At 33.9% G+C, this 26,584-nt stretch overlaps 1 protein-coding gene across 2 annotated transcripts in view; it reads left to right on the top strand.

Annotated features, from left to right (window-relative positions):
* Positions 1-8,578: 8,578 nt before the first annotated feature.
* The window catches only part of LOC140440203 (uncharacterized), a 54,483-nt gene continuing 36,477 nt past the window's right edge, over positions 8,579-26,584 (top strand). For both annotated transcript variants that reach the window (XM_072530555.1, XM_072530547.1), the window contains exon 1: positions 8,579-8,683. The gene's annotated coding sequence lies outside the window, so the exon portion shown is untranslated. The remainder of the gene's footprint in view (positions 8,684-26,584) is intronic.

The following is a 26,584-nucleotide window of genomic DNA, read 5'->3' as shown; positions in this document are numbered from 1 at the left end:
ACATCATCCAAAAGCTGTGCGGCACAACATGGGGAGCATCGGCTTCCACCTTACGATCATCTGCCTTGGGTTTTGTCTTCTCAACCGCGGAATACTGCTCTTCAGCCTAGCTTAACAGCCCACATGTACACAAAGTAGATGCCCAATTGAACAATACAATGAGAATGATTGCTGGTGTTATTGTAACGGTTATATTGCTTACCACATAGGTTATTACTTATAGGGGGTTGAAAACTGGGGTCAGAAATTATTGGCTGAGGATAGGGTAAGCAAAACAAAGCCGAACGTTTGCCAACGGCTACTCTTGATTTGATTGGAGAGCTGGGTCGTAGATAAGTGAATAACAAGGGGACTGGAATGGGGTAACTACAAAAAGAGAATCAAAAGGGGTACTTACATGGATCTCCTGGACAAAACAACACAAGAAGGTTCCTAATCTATTTAAAATGGACGCCGCCTACAAGAATCTTCCTGCTGGATGGAAAGATAGGCTTTTTTTTCCTAAAAAAATACAAAAAGAAATTAGAATCTTTTAAAAGGAAATAATACTCTTGGTTTAGGGAGAAAAATTACATATTTATTATTGTCTCACCATAAACAGTTACAAATATAAATAATAAATACAAAATAACAAAAACAAATTTACAATGTTGCTATCGGTTTACAACTCTAGACGTTGGAGACACTATAAGAACTTAAATTATTATTGGGCGACATTTTGTAGCGGAAATAAATTATTACTAATGAAAAATATCTTTTTAAATGCAACTATATATAGAGGTTAACCTTTTTAAATACAAACAAAACAAATTTTCAATTTATGATTAGGTATGTACCAATTGTCAAGAAAATAATGCTAACTGTCATATGTAAATATTAAATTTTAAAACTTTATCTTCTTCTTTTGGTGCCTATCCTCTGTGGATGTTGGTAATCACGTTGGTCCATACAACTCTGTTGACAGCTGACAGTCATTCCTGCCAACTGTCTGATCTTCTTCAACCACGATGTCCTTCTGCGCCCTTTAAAACTTTAAAGAATAATTAATATGACAATTAGTCACTCCCTAATATTTATAATTTTACTTATTACAATTTTTAACTTGAAAGCAATTATTGATGGAAAATGTCTATGTTTACTTTAAAAAAATTTAACAAAAAAAAGTAGTTAAAGAATGTTATATCTCCTTTAAAAGTTCTGGTGTTGGAGCTGGACTTAAAACTCACTGCAAAACAAACAAATGCGTCTCACAAACTGCAAAAAGGATCTGGAATGACAACCAGGGACAAACAAAGTGAGTATGGAAGCTGGACACTAAATTATGAAATCTTTAAAGCTTGGCTTTTAGAACACTTAAGGTTTTGCTTGGGACCACGTGGACATTTATAAAGTTATTTGGAACGCCGTCTTACAAGTTGCTTAGATGAGACACAGCACGAAACAAAACAGTGATTACTCTAACAAAAATTGACACATTACATTCGAGTACAATTAATTTTTTTACAAACAAAATTGCCGGTTTCTTCAGGCTACACACGCCGCGTCTTATTTTAAATAATTTTAAAAAAAATCGGACTTAAAACAAGTGACCACTTCGGTGATCTATTGCAGAATGATAATCTTTAAAAATCATTCGCCCAACTCGGTATAAACAAAGCATATAAACGGGAATATTTCTGTTTATTTGACGTGCAAAATATCCCTTACCGGCATTTCGATCAAAAGAATACCGAAGAAATACGCATCTGTGGTATACAAACAAACTTTAAAATGTGTTTATTATCAACTCCAGCGATGTAAAAGGATTGAAAATACTTTTTCGGTGTTTTAACATATACGATAGGCAATGGAAATACATTGAAAATATTTTTCCGTGTTTTAATACATACAAGGTGATTTCAATAGATACAAAAGAAAATAAAAATGCTACATTATCAAATCCACCCCTACGCAATGGCTCCCAGTACTGAGCGACATTCCACCACCCAAACTATGGTGCATACACTCACCACTAGTGAGTACAGACGCCCCAGACGACCGCCAATAAAAATAGCACAGACTGCTGTGAAAAATGAGTTCAACTTAACGACTACTTGGACTCGAGAATGGATGAAACAACATGTGAACACATGTGAACAAAACGAGGATGAAAGAAAAATAATATGCGGAGAAAACATGGAAAAGGACAAGGAAGATGAGAATCGGAAAAATGATGATTTAGACAAAGAACAAACGGTGGAAATGAATTTGACAACGAAGCAAGGACAGAGAAAGAAGAAAAAGCAAAAAAAAAATTAAAAAAAGGAATAGGGAATTCCGCAAAAGAAGAGATGAGCTCAGCCGAAGAAGAATAAGAAAAATCTGGTTTAATAAAAGAAAAGGGAAAATATATAATTGAAACGGAGGTGTTTGAAGAAGAAGTATGCGAGATGGAGAAACGGAATTAATTTCCGAGTTGAAAGCTGTAAAATTTGAAAAGAAAAATTTGCAGATGTTGCTGGAAATGAAAACTGATGACAACAAAAGACTAATGGATCGCCTAAATAAATTTACATTTATAGAAGAAAGTTTAAACATGAAAATTGACAGATTGTTAAAACTTTTAGGAGAACAAAAACGAAAAATTGTGGAATTAGAATCTTATGTTCTAGCCAGTAGATTTGTTTTTTTGAATTTAAGATCAAGCTTTGATGTAGAAAACTTGTAGAAACAAGGATCTCAAATACCTGTTTTATCTGTGCATATCGAAAAATTTGCTGTACGATCCTAAAATGGGATCAAAGTGTTGTTGCGAATTAGGCGGTAGGATTGGTAACATTCACGACATTTATCGATATCATGAGTAAATTTCAATAACATATTGTAATAACTTGACCCTTAAAAAACTTTTTTCATTTTATAAAAAAAAGTGATAAAGAGTTTTTCGGCGAATCAAATGGCGGGGAGTTGTTGTGGTATTCAAAATTGAAGAGTAAAAATATTAAATGTACGATGAAATCAATATTTCAGAGATTATAGAAAATAAAAATACTCCGAGCTGCCTGGAATTAACCAAAGGTAATCTTAGTCATAAATAATCTTTTGTATAAATATAACAAGTGAATAGTGCGGGTACAATGAATAGAAGTTAACGATGGTTTTTCCCCATAAGCCATAAAGTGTTCAGTAATGCGGTTTTGCGCCATGAACAAGACAATAAAAATAGTTAATAAATAAATAGTTTTCGGAATATGTAAATACCCCGTAGAAATTAAGTGTCCTTGTAGAAATAATATGAATTAGGAAAGTTTGTAGGTATTTCTAATTTTATGTGGGGAGTGGTATGCAAATTTCTGATTGGCCGAGAATTTGGAAAGTGGTGATGGGTGTGTATAATGAGAGGTTGGATGGATGGATAGAGGAGATGAGAGAGTTAGTTAGTTCCAGATTCTTAAAGTGAATGGTTGGAAAGGTACGTGCATTCGAAGGAGAGCATTAAAGACACTAAATTGCAATATCTTGTTTAATATTACATAGGAGGGTGCTGAGAACTGATAGTTCATTTTGCACACAACGAGGAATTGGACAACTCAATGCAGAGGAAGCGTTTCAACGGGAGAAACATTCATAATATATTTAATTTGAGAATTTCGGGTAAAATAATATTATATCATATTAGTAACGTGTGAATAAGTTGTCGATAGTCGAAGGAGATCAAATTTGTTCTTAGAGGGGACACGGAGCTGTGGAGAAAATTGGATAATTCATACAAATTTTTCTTGGTACAATCGATATATCAAAATTGCCTTAGGAAGGACACTGAATATTATTTGATTTGTTTATGTAGAATAATAAGCTGGATTTTAAATTGTAATTATATTATATTATCCATGCATTATTGAAGGTTCACGTACGTAGAACGAATTTTGTTTGATAAACATTGTATACTAATAATTTTTGGAGGTATTTTAATCAGTTTATTTTATTACATTATCTTCATATCATATTATGTTGTTTTATTTCGTTATTCTTTGGACCTAACCCATCAGCTGTAAAGTATAGATATTGAAGCACGAGTAAAACCTGAGATAACAAAATAACAAAATTGAAAGGTGTGATATAAATCATAAATCAAAAATTTTAGTAATGTTTTATATAAATTGTTTGCAAAGTTTTAAAATTAAAATTCTTGATATCACATTAATATATATATATACGAGGCATGTTTTTTAAGTAAGTACCGTTTTGCGATTCCGCCACCGCAGAGCTACGGTCGGCGTTCCGCGCATGAGCGCTGGTTACCTACATCTCTTGTCTACGCACTGACGCCATTACAGTGTGATTCTTCATTGTATACTTGTTTACTCCAGTGTTTAAGATGCTTCCAACAATCGTGAGTCACGCTGATTGTGAAGTACGGGCTAAAGGCGTAAAACCGATCGATATTCATCGTGAGATCGTTGAAGTTTACGGACAAAACATTATGAGTGATGGAATGGTAAGGAAATGGGTGAGAGCATTTAATGATGGCCGCACAAATGTGCATGATGAAGAGTGGAGTGGGCGTCCTTCGGTCGTTAATGAAAATTTGGTGCAGAAAGTGGACGAAAAGGTGAGAGAAAACAGACGCTTTACAATTTCATCATTGTCCGACTGCTTTCCTCAGTATTCTCGTAGTGTTTTGTATCGCATTGTTACCGAGAACTTGAATTACCGGAAATTGTGTTCACGTTGGGTTCCAAAAATGTTGACGGATTTGCACAAAACCCAACGTTTAGGCAGTTCATTGACTTTCCTTGAGCGGTACCACAGTGAAGGTGAAGATTTTTTAGACCAAATTGTTACTGGTGACAAAACGTGGGTAACCTACGTTACACCAGAATCGAAACAACAATCGATGGAATGGCGACATTCATCATCACCCAAAAGAGTGAAGTTTAAGCAAACAATTTCTGCCCGGAAAATCATGTGCACAGTTTTTTGGAACAGAAAAAGAGTATTGCTAGTGGAGTTTCTGCCTCGTTATGAGACAATCAATGCAGTGTCTTATTGTGAGACATTGAAAAATCTGCATGGTGCAATCCAGAACAAAAGACGTGGCAAGTTGAGTAAGGGTATCGTTTTGCTGCATGACAATGCCCGTCCACATGTGGCTAATCAGACCAAAGATCTCATCAAATCATTTAAATGGGAAACTCTAGATCATCCTCCATACAGCCCTGATCTGGCGCCCAGCGACTACCATTTGTTCCAGCACTTGAAGAAATACCTGGGCGGTCAGCGTCTTCAAGACGATAACGAAGTCAAAACATTTGTGATGCAGTGGTTAACAAGTCAGGCGGCAGAATTTTATCAAGAGGTTATTCAAAAACTGGTGCCACGTTATGACAAGTGCTCCAATATTCACGGAAACTATGTAGAAAAGTAGATTAAGGTACAGGCTTTCATGTAAAAATAAAATTATTGCCATATCTTTGCACGTCTTTTTTTAATTCCAAAACGGTACTTACTTAAAAAACACGCCTCGTATATATATATATATATATATATATATATATATATATATATATATATATATATATATATATATATATATAAATAAATTAGATGCTCGTTTGTAAATATATATGTAAAATTGATCTAGAAGAACTTTACAGTAAGAATAAAAGGGTAGAATTTGTTTGGATTCTATCTCATGTAGGCATAATAGGTAATGAAAAAGCTGATCGGAAAGCTAAAGAAACCTGCTATACGAATAGACCAGATAAAGAGCTCCTAGAAATTCCTCATTCCGACATTCAAAACACCATCAAAGAATTTTCAATGAGAATATGGCTCGAAAGATGGAAAAAACTTGACGACAACAAACTACAACGCATCAACCCAAATTTGTCACCAAAAGGGATAATGCCACAAAAACGACGAGATCAAGTCATACAACACCGCTTGAGAATAGGACATACCAGGTTAACCCACCAGTACCTAATGAAGAAAGAATAACAAAAACTATGCTATGTTTGTGATATTCCTCTGACAATCGAACACATTACTGTTAGTTGCCCACTCTATCACCTGGAACGACTTCAAAGTGATTTACCAAGTGATCTGAAAAGGTGCTCTGAACTATAGTAAATGTGATAAAGTGACTAAGTTTCCAAAACTAACTAAATTGTACAATCTAATATAAAAATAGACTTAAGTTCTCAATTGTAATTAGTTGTTATAAGCAAACATCTGATTTTATGCCCAACTCTATCCGCCTATAACCTTTCATGGTTGACGCGGTTTACTTAATAAAAAATAAAATATGTATTATGTTTTATACAAAATATATGTAAATTTAAATGTAAATGTGTCAAGTTCCATACGATAAATAAATAAATTCTAGTATATTTGAAAAATAAGCTGGAGTAAATTCTCAGAAAAAAAAAACTAAATTGTTAAGCAAATTGTAGTACGTGTGCTTTTCGTACAACGTCAATATTTTAGCTTATTTTACGTTGGGTTTGACTATTTAGATAGAAATTTTTCCACGTCATATGGACTATCGTAAAATTTAGTTACCTGCTATTGTTAGAACAGTAGGGTAGGGATTATTCAGCTAAAAATAATTTACCCACTTTTCATATTTTAAACAATTTATGCACATGTTTCTTACTAAAATCCTAATCTTTATTACATATCTCTAATATTTAGGAATGTCCCGAAAACTGCATTTTAATTTTCAATGTTCATTGTTTCGTAAAACTATTATACCTTCATTTGTTCTTTCAGATGATAATTAACAGTTCTTGAAATCACTTTAAAAACTATGACGCAATTTTTACGGAAGTACAAAAGTATCTTTATTTATATCTTAATTTTAAAACAGATGCCTGCATATACAATTTCTAAAATATTTTTTTAAATTTATAAATCAAGAATTATAACAAATATATTGTTCTGAAACTATTTTCTTGTGGCATGTTAAAGTAATTTCTGGGGGAAAAAACATTTTTTAACATCTGTTTTATTAAAAAATGATTATCCTTTATCGTTTATAAATAAGGAATTTTCAACAATTGACCGAATAGAACAGAACAACTTAGAACGAGATCCTACAGCATACACAAGGAATAATACGAGGAAAATAACAATACCATACATGAAAGGATTATTACAAAAACTTATTGCATTTATAAAATACCTTGTGCTTGCGATCAGTTTTATTTAGGTGAAACATTAAGGCCATTAAATGTTAGAATAAGTGAACATCAATCTTATATTAAAAACAGAGAATTTGATAGATCTCAAATATGTGAACACGCATGGGATAGTCCTTAAAGAAACGGATGGTAAAAAGACAAAAATCAAAGAAGCGGCTCTAATTATGCTAAATGAAGCCAATTGTGCAACAAATTCCTCGGCAGAATGTAGTAGGATCTGGCTACTCATAATAAAAGAGGAAGTTATTAAAAAGAAAATACCAGTATTAGTAAGTCGGTAACATATAGAGGATACATCATTTATGTATTTTAAATCACAAACACAAAATTCTGACAAAATCAGAATTTGGTGTTTATTGAAGGTAAACTAAATGCACGACCAAATACTTACGATGTCGGGATAGTATTATGAGGTTTTTCCTGGTTTTTCCCTCATAATTTACTATGGAATCACTAACAGGAGATTTTTACTGTCATCATGGCATTGTCTTTTTAAAGACGAATTACATGCTATGATTTTTTTATGACGGATATTCTTAAGTCAAAGTTGATTTCATGTAATCGAATGAACTATCTTACAAGTAAAGTCGTCCCAGGAACGCAACTCAATCAACAATATTTACAATATCATTTTAAAGTCGTCTACTTTAAAATGTATAATGTATGTCTGAATTGTCAATATAAATGAGTCAGATAAAATTAAATTATTAGAAGAATTTTTCACCAAGTAACAAAACAACAAAATTTGTTTAATTTACTAATGTTTGTATTTTGAGAACGATTTACGAAATGGAAATTGAAACGTCAATAAACGTACTTTAACTTTTAATTGTGGCTTATTCACATTTAAATAGTAATTACCATAACATATATTTATATATATATTTATATATTTATATATATATATATATATATATATATATATATATATATATATATATAATATTCTAATAAACACCAGTATGTTATCGCGGTTTCCTTATAACCTGGGAATGCCAAATAAATGTCAATAAAATATTTTAAATTTAACAAACAAGTTTAATTAAGACTTTTTAATTATAAATGTCTATCTCGTTTCTATTCGAAATTGGTTTAGAGCTTCCAGCATGATTTCAAATTTAGTAGAAATCATAAATGTATTTGTAACATACAAATATTATTAATTGTCTAAGCAGTATAATTATTTTCGGTATTTTTTAGTTACATCTGTTAAGGTTATTCACTCTGTAATCATAAGACCAAATGTGCAACATAATTTGGCATTAAATTACCTACAAATGGCAACCACCGTGTTGGATAGATTGCGTGCGAGTTAATAAGCAGGCGCTTATGGCATCCGAAAAGAGTATACATGCGTTTTTAAAACTCCTGCGGATTTCGAATAATCATTCACCAGCGAGTTCACCTCGTCAAAGGTTGTCTTCCATCGACACATTCAAATACTGGCGAAGTCGCGGGTTGACTCTAAACTTTGAAACCTTCCTAAACCGGATTTTGGGGTAATCCACCTAGTTTGTTGCATGATCTTTCTACACAATATTGTATTCGCTTATTTTGTATGCAAATTATTTTAAAAAATCACAAAAATGTACATAATAAGGTTAAATACTCCTTAGACGCATTTTTAGTTTGCTGAAACATTTTTAATATTATCTTATTAATCTTTTGCCTATTAAAATTTAGAAAAAAATTATCAAAACACAGTAAACAAATTACGATAAATCGCAGTTTACTTAAAATTAAATTTCTTTCAATTTATAATGTTTAATTTTAATTGGAATTTTTGCAAAATAAATTTTTTAAATTGTTGCCCAAATATAATAAATATAATTCAATATAAAGTCAAGAATGTAACATCTATATGTTTAAACCTTTCACATATTATCTTAAATATATAATTTTTCTGGAGTAATTACATCTACTTCTAAAAGAGTATTTCTTTGTTTCTTCCTAATCTTAAGTTTATAATTATATTTATTAGTTTTTGGCCCATTGTCATGGGTTAAATCGGCTAGGTATGTCCTATCTGCGATTAACCTATGTCTATTTTGGCATGAACTACCATATATATAGAGTGATTCTTTGGGAGTTTAATTAGACGTTTTAGAGAAACTTGACATAATTAATATTTTTAAGTTTAGTGTGAGGCAATTTTAGATATGAATAATTAATTTAAAATACTTAAAACCTACTACAACTTCCGGTTATACCTGAAGTTAACTACATCTTTCTTATTTTAAATAGAATGCACTATATAATATTAAGCATTTCGATAGAATAACTTTTTCGATAAAATTCTTACAATATAAGATCACGTTAACTTACACTGAGTTTTTTATGAGATATGACCAATTTTATTATGAACTAATGTGCGATTTAACACCCTGTATCTTAATAAATAATAAAATTGCAAAAAAGAATTTTCCTCCAGTAAGTTGTCAGTCCATCGTTTTCGTGGTCTTCCTACTGATCGTCTTCCTATTGGAGAACCGTCTCTTGCCGTCTTTACTACTCTATTTGTTGTCATTCGGCTTATATGATCGTTCTATTCTACTCTTCTATTTGTTATCCAGTTCTTGATGTTCTCCATCTTGCATCTACGTCGTATAACTGTACTTGTAGATCTGTCCCATAGTGTCTTACCATTATTTTGTGTTGTCATCTTTGCCGTTTCTAACATCCTTTTTGTCCTATCTGTGTCAGGTCGTATTTCTGCCGCGCATGTCATTATGTTTTGTAAATTCTGCCTTTCATTTCTTTCCCGATATTTGTATTTCTCCATACTGTTTCATTCAGGCAACCTGCGGCTCTGTTTGCTCTATTTACTTGATCTTCCACTTCTGTTTCGTGCTTTTCGTAGCTAGATAATGTGATGCCTGGATATTTAAACTCCATCACTTGTTCTATTATCTGACCTTTCAGCTCCAATTTACATCTTAGTAAATTTGCTGTTATAACCATGTATTTTGTCTTATTGGGCAAATTCACATGTTAAATTTTCTGGCGTATATATTAAATTGGTGCAGCATACGTTGTAAATTATCTTTACTTTGAGAAAGTAGTATTGGGTCGTCTTAATAGCAGATTATTTTAAGTTGTTTTTCTCTCATTTGGTATCTTTTTTTAGTTCTTATTTTTTTTATTTTTTATCCATAATCAGGTTTAACAATAGAGGGCTCAGGGAATCTCCCTTTCTTATCCCATTGCCTGCTTCAATAGAGTCGGTTAATTCTTTTTCTACTTTTACTTTTATTGTGTTGTTTTGGTAGATATTTTCCATCGTTTTGATTATTCCTAGAGGTATCTCCCTTGTGTACAATGAGTGGATAACATCCTTTAATTTAATCTGGTCAAATGCCTTCTTAAGACCCATCTTCTTCTCATGGCGCCGTCTCCTTTCGAAGGCTGGCGATCCAAATAGCAATTGTAGTTTTGGAAACTGCTGCGCAAAAAATTTCTGCGGATGAGCGGTCGAACCATCTCCTTAGTTCTTTCAGCCACGAGCTCTGGCGTCTTCCTACTGATCTTTTGCCCTGTACTTTTTCTTCCAGTATAACTTGAAGTAATTCTTCATATTTCTTCAATTTTCTCCATATTTATTTCTTCGTTTGTCGTCACTTCTGGTGTTGGTGGTTCATTATCGTCAGCTTTAGCAAATAGGGATCGAAAGTAGCCTACAAATGTTTCCTTCTGAATGTGTTTCGTTTTTATTAGTTTGTCCATCTCTTTTCTTTGTCGTCTGATCATTGTCCATATTTCTTTTTGTGTTCCGTAGAAGTCGTGTTTCATCTGTTTTGAGAAGGTCTATCAGTGTTCCGCTTTTATTTGTCTAACTAAAGTATTTGTTTTATTTCTAATTCGTTTAACATGGTTATACCTTGTCTCTTTATATTTTGTCTTCACTTCATCTCTGAACTCTTTATTCTCTCTTCTTTCTGTCCAATTAATTCTGTTGCTGCATTAATTATATTATTTTTGAGGTTTTCCCAGCTTTCCTCGATGTTATCGTTTCTTAATATTTTATTCCCAGCGATCTTCTCTGATATTTTTTTCCTGTACCTATAAGTATTCCGTGGATTCCGTATTTAGTCCTCCTACTTTGATTTTTGTTTGTGTTGGCGCCGCTCTCTTGTGTGTACAGTATTTCAAATGATTCATAATATATATATATATATATATATATATATATATATATATATATATATATATATATATATCTATATATGTATATATCTACATTTATATATAAACACAAATATTTAAGTATGTAGCGGAAGACAGGAAAAAGAAGTTCTCTTTTTAGTTAACTAAGCAAATCTTGATTTGCATCATCATGGCGCTACAATAAATAAGATTAGTACAAGTTACATAACAAAAAATTATTTTGTATCTTACACTAATTGAGGTTAGTTTTCAAGATGTTAAGAAAATGAAATATGCAACTCTGGCTTCTATATATAATATCGACATCTATCCAAAAAAAAAATGTTTTAAAAAATTTTTTACACAATACGCGCATTTAAGAAACTTTTACAGACATTTGTAACATTCAAGTAAAATTGTGTTGTCAAATCAGTACAGAAAATTATAGTAAATATTAAAATATTATAAATTATAGTCATATTATAGTAAATCTAGGTTATACTATAATTAATTAGAAACAAAACAATTGATTGTGAATTCATAATTACTAACTTGAAACGACAGAACGTTGGGTGCTAGTCTTAGAATTATAACATACGTAAAGTAGGTAGTAAACGTGGTAAGAGCTGGATTTTCTGAAAAAGAAGAGGCAAAGAAATTATTTTATGAAGTAGGAGAGATATTATATATAACTTATATAATGGAACTATACTGTTGACGATAAATTGTCTTCAGTAATAGATTTGTAATCATCTAAAGTTAACAATATTGGGTCTAAGTTGCTCAAATTGTTGATATCTGTCTTTTTATTAATGGTTTCTTTCTCTTGAAAAATGAATGCCATGGCAACAAACGATATTTTTGAGTAATTATACTCCCTGTGGATAGGATTCGAAATATCAAAAGAGTTGTCCTCTTATGTTAGCATGTGTGGCTAGGGAATATCTATCAGAGTGTAACCTTGTGAAGAGTCAAGCGGCTGGAAATTTTTTGGGAGGTGTAACCTATATACAGCCTAAACAACTAAGTTTGTATACAACATCATTTTTATCTGAGTTTTATTGACTTGTACAAAAATAACAAAACTAGAGTGCTTTTATAAGCAATTTTTACATTTGGTAAGTATTGGGCAAAAATTCTGGTCAATTTGGGAGAAATTACCCCAAATTGACCAGAGACCTTCTTGTTTGGAGAGAGCTTAGGGGAAATCCGATTCGGTTGCGAATAGTACGAACTCTATCCACTCCATCCAAAACCCGTACACGAGTTTTCACCACTGGCGAAAATGTCCAATGCTTGTTTTGCCGTACAATCTGTAGTATAATTCTCTTATCGGAATGATAACCGCAGCCCCTTTCGAAAGAAACGCCTGCGTCTCACAGCTAGAACCAACCGCAATGGCAAGAAAATCATTTCCAGTAGCCCTATACAGTTCTATCGATCGAGTACCAATGTGGTGTTTATATCTCTACAATGCCATATCTCTGTTTTCTTGGCTAACAAATCTCACTAAAGCTTCACCGTTTCGTGGTTCTTGTCCTGACAAATACAAAGCTACACCGCCATTTCATCTAAAGAAATTTACTATATCTTGATCACTACTTTGCCACGGTAATCCTCTAACGCTTACTACGCATAACTGTCAATTTCATCGTCTTTTGAACACCTTGTAACCAAAACTGCAACTGACGCGAAATTAATAATAATTCTAATACGATTTAAGAACACAGTAAATATCTCAGTCAGTTCCTCAGGAATATGACCCATATATGAGGGCGTTTTTTTATCTGTGACCTTTGGAGGTTCCCGATGGAGGAATAGGAAAACCCACAATATTTCCCGGGTTTGCTATTCCTGAATTTATTCCTGCAAGGAATTTATGAGAGTATGTTAATATTTGCTGTTGCACAATCAATAAATCAATCAATTATATTGTTACGATAAATATACTGGCCTAACTTTTATGACTAATTATTCTGTTTTATTGTAGAAATTTCGGTGGAAGTCTAGAACCAAAATTATGGTGAATGAGCCGGCTAAGCTTCTCGATCTTTCGATGCTGTTCTAGTATATCAGGATTTCGTATATAAATACAACATTTTTATATGGAGGGCCAGTTAATAAAGAAGATTCGCGCTCGCGATATTTATGTTACGCTCGCCTAAATAAATTATGTGTATTATTTAGTGAGAAATAAACTTATATAAATTATCGTGCCTTTTAATAAATTAAAGTAGGAACAATATAATAAATTAGTAAAGACATTATAAATTAAAGACATAACAATTAATAAATTCACAACAAATGGTGTCAGAGTGAGATCGAACATAAATTAGACTTATAATAATAATACAAGTGAATATAAAATAAATTGTGAAAATGGCTACGATTTATGAGCTGACAGTGACTAATTTAAGAAGACATCTTGAAGACAGAGAATTATCTTCCACCGGAAAAAAGGCTGAGTTAGTCCAACGACTAAAGAACGCTTTGCTAGAAGAAGGACTAGATCCAGAGACTTATATATTTGAAGACAAACATGATGCTGTCATCTCGTCGATTTCGAAATTGGAGAACAAAGTTTCTGACGATATTTCGAAAGTTTCTTCTGATGTAGCCAAAGTATCCGGCGACATCGCTTCTTTAGAAAGCAAAGTTTCTAACGAGATTTCTTCTCTGGAAAGCAAAGTCTCTGCTAACATCTCTTCGGAAATCTCTAAAGTCACTTCTGAGATGTCTGCCCTGGACGATAGAATATCTTCGTTAAAAAACCAAGTTGCTGCCGATATGTTGGCCTTCGAAGAAAAGATATGGAAAGAGATGGAAAAGAAGATGGAGGAAACCGGGACAGCAGAGAGAGGAAACAATCCAATTACAGTGGAGATAAAAGAAGACGAGACGAAATGTAAGTTGGAGACACGGCCGAAATTTGAAGGAAGTGGAGGTTCTATTCATGTTAAAGTCCCAACTTTCGACGGAAAATCATCATGGAACAACTACATGAAACAGTTCGAATCAGCCGCAAGAGCAAATGGATGGTCTGAAAAAGAAAAGGCGGTAAACCTGACTATCGCTCTTCGAGGAGATGCCTTAGATGTGCTTCAGACCATAGCAGTAGAGGAGACCGATGATTTCGAACAACTGAAGAAGAGGTTAAATATGCGATATGGCCACGAACATTTGGAGCATGTATATCAGTCGCAGCTTAAAAATCGTAGACAGAAGAAAGATGAGGCTCTTCAAGAATATGAGGTAGATATTGCCAGATTAGTACGATATGCTTATCCAACAGCTCCCGAAGACATGATGGAAAAATTGGCCGTTCAAACGTTTATTGATGGTCTTCGTGATCATGAAATGCAGAGAACACTACGATTAGCTCGTCACAAGACGCTGGTTGATGTCTTATCCGCCGCCCTCGAATACGAGTCAGCTACGCAGGCCTCTGGTGGGTACAGTAAAGTTAGGACTGTAAAAGAGGAAGGAGATGAAGATAAACTTGACCAGCTCGTTAATATGATGAAAAGCATGACATATAAGAAAACGAAGACCATCAGATGCTGGAATTGTGGTGAAATAGGACACGTGCGAAGCTCCTGTAAGCACCCTAGGTACGACGCAAATCAAGAAACTCACCATCAGGAAAACTAGAACGGGTCAGCCTTAGGGGGGCAGCTTCGACCCAGAACTTTTCCAAAGACCCTCTCATACTAATAGCTTCTTTGAAATGTCGTGAAGATAGTGTATATGTAGATGGAGACATAAATGGTAAAAAGCATACGTTGTTGGTGGATACCGGAGCGACCAGAACCATTATACGCCCGACAGTTATAAACAGCCGAAAGAAACTGTTACCAACGAGGTTGCGACTTCGGACCGCTACAGGTGAAAATGCTAACATTCATGGAGAAATCCAGGTACAATTGGGAATTGGAGCAGAAAAGTTCGTCCATACTGTTATAGTTGCTGACATCGAAGAGGATGTTATATTAGGAATGGACGTAATGAATATGCATGGATTCCAATTGGATTTTAAGAATAAGGTAATCAAAGTTGGCAACGAAGAGGTATTTCTCCATCCACATAATGACAACACTGTGCAAGCAGCCATTACAGAAGATACAGTCGTGCCTGCGAGAAGCGAAACAATCATAGTAGCGCGACTACAGGGAATTGTAGACGAAGGGACACCTGTTATGATGGAGCCTTGGAACCACGACGATGAGGTTGGCCGTGGAATCATAATTGGAAAGGAATTGGTGACTTCGGCCAAAGAAATTCCTGTGAGACTTATCAATGTCAACGACTACCCAGTGACCATCAAGAAAGAGACAAAGGTAGGAACTTGTGTACCTGTGACATCCATAATCCGTCAGGCGACAACATCTGATAATTCCAACGACAAATTCGACCAAATGGTTGCAGTTGCAGGACAGTCTCTAAATCAGATGGAGAAAAGGAAATTAAGGGAATTTCTTCGGCAGTATCGTGATATTTTCGTACCGAAAGGAGGAAAGACGGGAAGAACTACCGTTGTTAAGCATAAAATTGATACTGGTAATGCTAAGCCAATTCGTCAAACAGCTCGACGATTACCACAGGCGAAGAGAGAGGAAGCTGAAACGATTGTTCAGGAAATGAAGAAAAACGGGGTGATAGAACCTTCTACGAGCCCATGGGTCTCTCCGGTGGTCCTGGTTAAGAAGAAAGACGGAACGACGAGGTTCTGTGTGGATTACCGTTTGCTGAACAACGTTACCAAGAAAGATAGTTATCCTCTGCCTCGGATCGATGACACATTGGACACATTGGCTGGAAGTAAATTGTTTTCTACTTTGGATTTGAAGTCTGGATACTGGCAGGTAGAAATGGACCCAGTAGATAAAGAAAAGACAGCCTTCACCACAGGATCTGGATTGTGGCAATTCAACGTTATGCCATTTGGACTCTGTAATGCTCCTGCGACATTTGAGAGGCTTATGGAAAATGTGTTGAGAGGGTTATCTTGGAAAACATGCCTGGTTTATTTGGATGACATAATCGTCTTGGGGGAGACATTCGAAGAACATCTGAAGAATTTAGAAAACGTTTTTAATCGACTTAAAGCTGCCCAATTGATGTTAAACCCCAAGAAGTGCCAGCTATTTCAAGGTAAAGTCAATTATCTGGGTCATATAGTCAGTAAAGAAGGAGTGGCCGTGGATAAGGGAAAAATCGATTCCATTAAGGAATGGCCAAAACCAACTGACAAACATCAAGTGAGAAGTTTTCTTGGACTATGTACTTACTACCGGAGGTTTATTAAGAAGTTTGCAGATATCGCTAAGCCATTAACGCGACTTACAGAGGAAGCAAGAGAATACCGCTGGGATATAGACTGCCAAAATGCCTTTGAAACGTTGAAAAAGCATTTAATAACAGCACCAATTTTGGGGTATCCACTGCCAGAAGGAGAGTTCATCTTAGATACGGATGCAAGTAATGTGGGAATTGGAGGAGTGCTGTCTCAGATTCAAGGAGGGCAGGAACGAGTCCTCGGATATTTTAGTAAAGTTCTTTCAAAACCTGAGCGGAATTATTGCGTCACGAGAAGAGAACTTCTAGCAGTAGTTAAATCAGTAGAGCACTTCTATCAATACCTCTATGGAAGGAAGTTTTTAATCCGAACCGACCATGCCGCCCTTAAGTGGTTGATGCAGTTTAAGAATCCAGAGGGTCAGATAGCCAGGTGGATCGAACGACTCCAAGAATACGATTTTAAGATTGAGCACCGAGCCGGAGTTAGCCACAGAAATGCTGATTCTCTTTCCAGAAGGCCATGCTCCGCAGAGTGTTCCCACTGCAACAAAACGGAATCCAAGGAAGCAGCAGTGCTAAGAACGACGATTGTCAACGACGACTGGACGCCTACTAAGATAAGGGAAGAACAAGAGAGAGATCCAGTTATACAGAAAATCCGAAAATGGAAAGAGGAAAACCGTCGACCACCTTGGCAGGAAATATCAAACCTATGCTCAGTAGTTAAGACGTATTGGGCCCAGTGGGACTCATTTATCATCGAAGATGGCTTGCTCAAACGAGTCCTGGAAAATGATGACGGTTCAGAGAAGAGAAGACAGTTGGTGATCCCAAAGAGCAGAATAGCCGAAGTACTTCGTCAGTTACACGACAGTCCATCGGGAGGGCATTTTGGTGTAAGGAAAACCCTTCAGCGAATTCGGGAACGGTTTTATTGGATGAACAGTTCCGACGATGTAAAAGACTGGTGTAAGAAATGTACTATTTGTGCCACGAGTAACGGGCCTTACCGAAAAAGGAGAGCTCCTATGAGACAATATAATGTTGGAAGCCCGTTTGAAAGAATAGCTTTGGACATCGCTGGGCCATTTCCAGAAAGTGAAAATGGAGGCAAGTACATGCTGGTAGTAATGGATTACTTCACTAAGTGGGTCGAGATTTACGCACTTCCAGACCAGAAGGCCGCCACCGTTGCAGATAAGTTGATCCAAGAATATATCAGCCGATTTGGAGTGCCTTTGGAGATCCATAGTGACCAAGGCAGGAACTTCGAAAGCGATCTATTCCAAGGAATATGTGATAGACTAGGCATGAAGAAAACAAGAACTACAGCATATCATCCGCAATCTGATGGTATGGTAGAACGGATGAATAGGACAGTTGGCAAATATTTGACAAAGATGGTGTCCGATCATCAGCGAGACTGGGACCAATACCTTCCGTTCTTCACAATGGCCTACAGATCTGCTGTTAACGAATCAACAGGCCAGACACCAGCGAAAGTCCTATTCGGACGCGAAATGCGACTACCTTGTGATCTAGAGTTTGGGTGTCGACCTGGAGAAGATGTAGCAGGTGAAGATTATGTGATCGAATTACGAAGAAGAATGGACGATGTACATGAGTTGGTCCGTTCCCACCTTCAGATCGCTAGCGACCGAATGAAGAAACGGTACGATACACAAGCCGAAAAGGGTTGCTTTAAGAAGAACGACAAAGTATGGCTGTATAATCCCAAGAAGCGAAAAGGTTGTTCTCCCAAATTGCAGCAGTTTTGGGAAGGTCCATACCTCATTATGGAGAAGATCAACGATGTCATCTACCGAATAAGCAAGATTCCGAGGGGAAAGCCGATGATAGTACACCATAACCGGTTGGCATCTTTCGAAGGTGACCACGACGTAGATGAAGAAGTGGAAGTAAACCAAGTCCAAGATGTGTCTGACCTCACGTTTGAGGAATTCATGGGTGCCTATGGAGGTACCGGTAAAGCGAGACATGGTGTTACCACTGAAGAAAAGCAAGATCTACTCTCTCTCCCCGATGACTACTCGCTGGCCCTTACCATCCCGGCCAGTATCAAAGACGCACCAGGGTTGGCATCCGTCTTTCGAAGGAAGTTTGGTCGAGTTGCAGAACTTCAATGCCAAGTGCCAGCTCCCGGTAAAACCTTGAAACTCCAAGATGCATCACGTTACCTTTTCTACCTGGTAACAAAAGACACTGCCCGTGACCAACCTACCTACCGAGATGTATGGGAAGCCTTACTTCAATTGAGAGGGCACGTACTAGAGTCCGACGTGCAAAAGTTAGCCATGCCAAAGTTGGAGTGCCGCCAATTAGATTGGAGGGTTATCCGAAATATGGTGGAGGAGATCTTTAAAGACACCGAAGTCCAGGTGTTAGTCTGTTGCAATCCGCATAGTTACTGGTGCGGAGAGAAAACCGTCCCTTGTCATTTTTATACAACTGGAAGTTGTAAAAGAGGGTCCAGTTGCCGATACCAGCATACAGTTCCGGTTCCAGTCCCGACAAGGTTCCAGGAGGAACCATCTTTTAAGAGGGGGGCAATGTTACGATAAATATACTGGCCTAACTTTTATGACTAATTATTCTGTTTTATTGTAGAAATTTCGGTGGAAGTCTAGAACCAAAATTATGGTGAATGAGCCGGCTAAGCTTCTCGATCTTTCGATGCTGTTCTAGTATATCAGGATTTCGTATATAAATACAACATTTTTATATGGAGGGCCAGTTAATAAAGAAGATTCGCGCTCGCGATATTTATGTTACGCTCGCCTAAATAAATTATGTGTATTATTTAGTGAGAAATAAACTTATATAAATTATCGTGCCTTTTAATAAATTAAAGTAGGAACAATATAATAAATTAGTAAAGACATTATAAATTAAAGACATAACAATTAATAAATTCACAACAATATAGAAGCAAATGGATCTCAGATAATAATTGACCATAATCCATAATTTATTAACCCAAGATTGGCATTATTATAAAAAATCCGCATTAAGTTTTATTGCATATACTAGTATTATCACCATCTGAAAAGGCAAATAGTGATACTCTCATTGGAAGGTGAAATTTTTTCCCCTTTGTAAAAAGAGCTTCTTTTATACAATCAATTAAATGTATAATATTTATGTTCTGTTTAATTATTAGCTAAGGCTGTACAACTATTATCTTTTTATAAGTTTATGAACTAAAAATAATTATACTGTTTTATTTTGTTACCATTTATTTAAAATTAAAATTTTCTCTTATTTATTTTTACATACTGATATCTTAACCTAACTTTTACAAAATTTGATCAATTGAAGATATTTAGTAATTATTCCGTACTTAGCTAATGTACATACTATGTTAATAAATACTATATTATACCTTTATTATAATTCAGTTATTGACAGACGTGAAATACATAGTGTATACATCTTACAAATAAAAATATCTACCTACTATGTTAATAAATACAACTATGGTAATATATATATTTTTTTAATCACTACGTTAGAACATAAACCCGATTCAACACCTCGGAGGTTTAGATCCTCTTAGTGATTGTTTTACTATATTTTTATTTTTTTTTTATTTTTTTCTTTTTTTTAAATTTTTTTTAATGTTTTTTTTATAATCCTTTTTTTTTATTTATTTTTTTAATCTATTTTTTTATATTCCTTTTTTTTTAATCTTTTTTTTTATTTTTTTTTCAAACATAGGTTACAAATCTAATTACAGGCATACTTTACTCTCAGACAAAAAGTTTACCAAGCAGTCAAACATTTTCTTTTCATTAAGTAATAGTAGAAAGAGAATATTAACAGGAAGTGGGATGTTCTTGTCCATCATTCTTTTAATAAGGTTGTTGGTGTGTTGTTTATACTTTTGACATTCAAAAAATATGTGGTTTAAGTCACTTTTAATGTGACATTCTTGACAAATATCGGAATCTAATATATTTATTTTAAATAAATGTGCAGGATAACATGCATGACCAAATCTAAGTCTACTGATGGTAGTTATATATTTGCGAGGGAGGATGAAATTGTTATACCAAGGTTTTTTTGGAATATTTGGTTGTATCAAACTATATTGTGTTGTTGAAATACTACAGTACTTTTCCTAGTGTGCTTTCCAGTTGTTCATTTGTTCAGTTCTTGAACAAGCAAAAGCATCTATAATGCAAGGATGATAGTTGGTTGGTGTTCCATGAATGATGGAATTTTTAGCTAACTGGTCTACGTGTTCATTATATGTAAGTCCTGAATGTGCTTTGATCCACATCAATTGTATTTTTTGGGTGTATTTATTAATTTCAAATAAGCATTTTTTAATTAAAAAAATGTATGGATTAGAAGTACTACATGGTAGTTGCGGTTTTTGAATAGCTGTAAGTACAGATAATGAATCAGATAAAATTACTGCTGAACTATAGGATGCAAATTTAAAATAAATTAAAGCTTCATATATGGCCGCAGCCTCGGCACTAAAAATAGAGAAATTTGTGGGCAGCTTAAACATTTTTTCTATAAATTTATCTGGAATATAAAAGGCACAACCAGTACCCTTTGAACTTTTAGATGCGTCTGTATAAATACAAACAGGTTTGGCCAATTTGTTAGATAGTTGTTTAAAACAATACGACTTATTAAAGGGTTCTCATGATAAATAGGTTGTATTATATGTACTTGATCCAGTAACTCAAAGAAATCTTTAAAATGTACCACTTTATTTGCAACTGTAAGTTCAGTATCTTTATTTGCAGTATTTCGAAATGCTTCGCATAAGGGTGGAGAATTCTTGTGAGTCCAATATTTATTTGTTAAGTCGAAATAGTTTAAACTACTAATATCTTTATATAAACAAGTGTTGTAACAACGAATTTTAAGGAGAAAGTTTTGACTGAGATATTATCTTCTAAATTTACTGGGCGGTTCCATTGTCTCAACATAAAGTGGTTCAATAGGGGTAGATCTCATAGCACCTATGCAACACCGCAAAACTGTGTTTATAAAAACATCTATACGGCCTAAAGTATTGTTACTAGCGGATCCGTAAAGTACAGAGCCATAATCTATAATGGACCTGATATAAGAACGATAAAATAGAAGACATGTTTCAACATCAGCACCCCACCAAGTTTTTGTAATTGATTTGAGGAAGTTTAGTGCTTTATTACACCTATCAAGCATAAAATCAACATGCAGTTTCCAGGTCAGTTTTGTATCCAAAATCATACCCAAATATTTTATCGACTTACAGAGGGGAAAATAATTATCATTTAATATTATTTGCTCTCTGTGAGGCAAGTTATGTCTAGTGAATATACAAATGTTAGACTTGTTGTTTGTCAACTCAAAACCATTTTTTCTAAACCACCTACAGCAATGTTCATGAACACATTCCAATGTGTTTAAGCCGTCATTGTATTTTTTAGATTCAGTATAGATACAGAAGTCATCTGCATATTGTATTGTATTAACTGAAATTTTTTCGATACTAATATTATGAAAATCGGCTGTGTAAAGATTAAATAGAAGTGGACTTAAAACTGAGCCCTGTGGAAGACCCGAACTATTAAAACGTGGTCCAATGAGTTGATTGTTTTCCATCCTAATATATATTTTCCTGTTTAAGTAGAAATTGACAATATTTTGGGCAAGCAGGAAAGGTATTTGGAATTGTTGAATCATTTTTTCTTTTAGCATATCTAAATTAACACTGTCATATGCACCTTTAATATACAAACATAATAGTGGAACATACGTATTGCGAGAATATGCATTTTGAATGTGAGTTACTACGGTAGCGAGTGCATCCAAAGTACCACATCCTTGTCTGTAACCGAACTGAGAATTTGGAAGTAGTTTTTTCTCACTTAACCACCATTCAAGCCTTACTTTTAGTATCCTTTCTAATACTTTGAGAACACAAGACATAAGTGAAATTGGTCTGTATGATTTTGCCAGATTCGGATCCTTCATTGGCTTTAAAATTGGGATTACAATAACTTCTTTAAATTCATCCTTACTTGCAGACATAAATTCGTTAAATATTTCCAATAAAAGATCTTTAGCGATTGGAGGAAGCAGATCAAGCATAGGATACTTAATGTGGTCATAACCAGGACTTGTGCTAGAACGATTATTTAAAACATAGCTTAGTTCTGTCTGTCTAATCGGTTGAAGTAAAAAGTGGTTTTTGTCGGTTACTATTTTCTTAGGTTTATTAGGCATAGATATCACTGTTGGAGGAGCAATTATATCAAAAAACTGTTCTATCCAAATATTTTCAAAAGATTTCATTTTGTTGGTGATTTTCTGTATAACTTTCTAGCTTGAGTCCAAAGTACTGATGATGGTATTGATTTATTAAGTGAAGAAACCCAATTGACCCAGCTTTGTTTCGCAATACTTTTTAGTTGTTTTTTTGTACTTGCCATGTTTGATTGGCATTTTATATAGTTCTCAAAATTACGTTCATTCTTATAATTCATGAGTGAATATTGCCGGTTTTTAATAATAGTGTCACATTCAGAATTCCACCAAGGTGGCAAGTTTCGAGTTTTTGGCTTAAAAGGTTTATATTGTGGTATTGCAATGTGAGCAGCATAATTTATACTATTAATTAAATGTTCATATTTGCTTGATGTGTTATTTGGAATTTCAGTATTTTGGTTAAAAAAGTTTTGTACTAAAGAAGTATATAAGGCCAATTAGCTTTTTTGATGTTCCATTTATTTTTTGGTAATATTTTTTCTGTTTCGGCTTTAATGCAAATTTCCAACTGTATAACAAAATGATTTGATCCTAGCGTGTCTGAAGAGATAGACCATTCAGTCTTACTAACAAGATCCGGACTGCAGAAAGTTACATCAATGATTGAGTAATTCTGGTTAGGTTGAGTTAGTATTGTTGGTTGTCCATTATTTAAAACTGTAAATTCAAGATCATCTGCCATTTTAATCAGCTGTATTCCGATTCCATCATTTGTACTTGAACCCCAAATAGTATGATGGGCATTAAAATCACCTCCTATTATAATTGGTTTTTGTAACTGGGAAAATATATTGATCCAATCATTTATTGTGCATCTTATTTTCGGGGCTCTATATAGTGACATAAAACTAATTTGACTATTTCCATATTTAATTTTTATAGCACATAACTGTATTTCATTCAGTATAGCAACTCCACCATAACCATCCAACCTATCATTACGAACAAGATTATACCCATTAAAATCATATAATACATTTTTTTTAAACCATGTTTCACTAATAAGAGCTATGTCTATTTTGTTAGTTACTAAATAACGCATCATACTATTTTTATTTGAGACAGCAGAACGAGCATTCCACTGCATTATTTTTAACTTAGGTTGAGAAGACATTTTTTTATTTAGTATTAATCAGAGTACCCTCCAATACCTGTTCAACATTATTGACTATTAATTGTTTATCTATAGATCGTATATCATCAAAAGTTTGTATACTTTGTAAAAGCTGATATATAAAAGTAGAAAGACTTTCAGTTACATTTTTTTTAATTTCAACGTTTTCATAATTTGGTACAATTCGATTAACAGGTAAAGGTTTATCAGGTCCAAAAACAAAAGGAAACATTGGTTTCTCAATAGACGACTGTGTAGTTGGTGAATTGACTTTTCTTTTTTTATTTGTTTGAGATTTCGTAATATTTAAATCAGTGTGAGTAAAAACAGAATTTGGCTTGTGTGAAACTTGTTTAGATACCGGAATAATTTTACTAGTTGTAGGTAAACTAGGAAAATCCCTTTCATATTCTGCTAAACATTCAAAGGAGTTGTTACTTACAAAATTTGAAAAAGACTTTTCACAGTAATTACGTGCTTCTACAAAAGATATGTTATGTTCAGCCATTATATTTTTTATTTTTTTCTGTTTTTCATATTATGGACATTTATTAGATATCGACAGATGGTTCCTACTTTTACAATGAATACAAAATACAACTTCTCTATTACAATTATGATCTTTTTCTTTAATTTCACTACATTGAATACACCGCTTGTGTACTTTTACACTGCTTGGATACATGTCCAAATCTAAGACATTTATAACACTGAACGACTTTTCCAATATACTGTTCAACAGGACAAAATACCTTATTAAAAGAAACATAATTTGGCAGAACGTTGCCTTCAAATGTGATAATTATTGTCTTTTTATCTATGAATTCAACTTTATTATCATTAAGAACTTTACGTTTAGTTCTATATATATTAATAACTTTAGAAGATGATTCTATAGTATTTATTAAATAATTTACGTCATACTGAGTATCTACGTCCCGTACTAAACCCTTGATTTCCAACAAATGATTAGGTATGTACGCCTTAAGATTTTCCAATTTTAATGCTTGATTATTTACTAAATTATTTGCTTCCAGTAAAGACTTTAACAAAACCTTGATGCGATTTCTACCTATGCTTTTAATTTCTAAAATATTTGTAAGCTTTTATTTTTTGAATAATATGTGACCAACAGTCATCGGATGTAATCTACCTAAATTTTCAACATTTACTTTTTCAACATAAACCCAAATATTTTTAATATTATACTTATCTGAGCGTAAATTAAAGGTTTTCTTTTCCGGTTCCATGACAGCACCTACACTGTTGACATTTTTTATGGTCATGCTTTGATTATTAGTTATTTTTAAATGGTCCTCACTATTATCTACTAACATTTGCGTCAACGAGGACGTCCCTGCACTAGTGTCCCCCATTGGGGGAACAAAATATAAGTTTACAACCGTAAAACATTTGTCGTTTAACTATATGGTCAAAATTAAAATCCTAATTATACATAAAAAGTAAATCACAATACTAATTAGAAAACCGGCTCGTTTATTATGGTTTTTGCACTTAAATTTTAAATCAATACTGTTTAAAATTATTAAAAACTGATCAATTGAAGATAACAGAACCTAGATATCTTACTGTATTATTTGTTTTATAATTTTGGCGGAGTTGCCAGGTTACGAAAACGATTTAAAAATAATAGTTTACAACTATAATAACAAACTATATTAAAATAATGTTTAATAACAAACGAGGGAATTTTTTTAACTAAAATAATAGTTAATGTAAATATGCGTACATTTGACGTAAATAAATAAATATGGCAAATAAATATACGATAATATTTCTTGAATTATTTTCTATATATCCTATAATTTGGTGGACGCGCCGACCAAAAAAGTTTTTTTGTTAGAGTTTATAATACTTTGCAAGAAATCACAACTGCAGAATAAATAATGTCCTATTTAATGTGACGGTACTTACATCGGAAACAGTTTTGAAAATTTTCAAAAGCAATTTTTGCAAAGTCAATAACTCTCCTCATAATTTAAACTCTCGACAGACATTATATGCGATTTAAAGTTGACTCTAAGATTTTATTTTCAGTCTTTAAGGTGTATGCTATGAAAACTTTTATTTGAGGATATTTAGTCTGATTACATGGAACCAAATTAGGAATTTGTGAATGGTCATTAACGTCTTATTTTTAATGACATATCCTCGTCGTTATAGTATAACTAAAAACATTTTCTATTATCTCCAAGTTTTCTGTAATATAAGTAAATAAATGACAAATTTTATTGCAAAACACAAGTGGACCAAAGGGAAACACGACAGTATTTTGTAGTCTAATTAACGCTATTAGGGCACAACGAAAAGGTCTATTGAAGATGGCATCGGCTTACTGCACTGCGTACTTACAAATGCCGTGAGCACTGAGGCCACCAGTATTTATTTTCTTAAACACGGCGTTTACACAGGACAACTATTACTATCACTGGTGCAGACGAGACAGTTGATTGTCATGTGTAACTCTCTACTTTCCTTCAACATCGCACAATCGCTGGCACAACAGTCGTTTCATAAGCTGTCGTGA

This window comes from Diabrotica undecimpunctata, chromosome 1 (genome assembly GCF_040954645.1).
Source record: "Diabrotica undecimpunctata isolate CICGRU chromosome 1, icDiaUnde3, whole genome shotgun sequence".
Lineage (NCBI taxonomy): Eukaryota > Metazoa > Arthropoda > Insecta > Coleoptera > Chrysomelidae > Diabrotica > Diabrotica undecimpunctata.
This window is presented reverse-complemented; position numbering and strand designations above follow the sequence as displayed.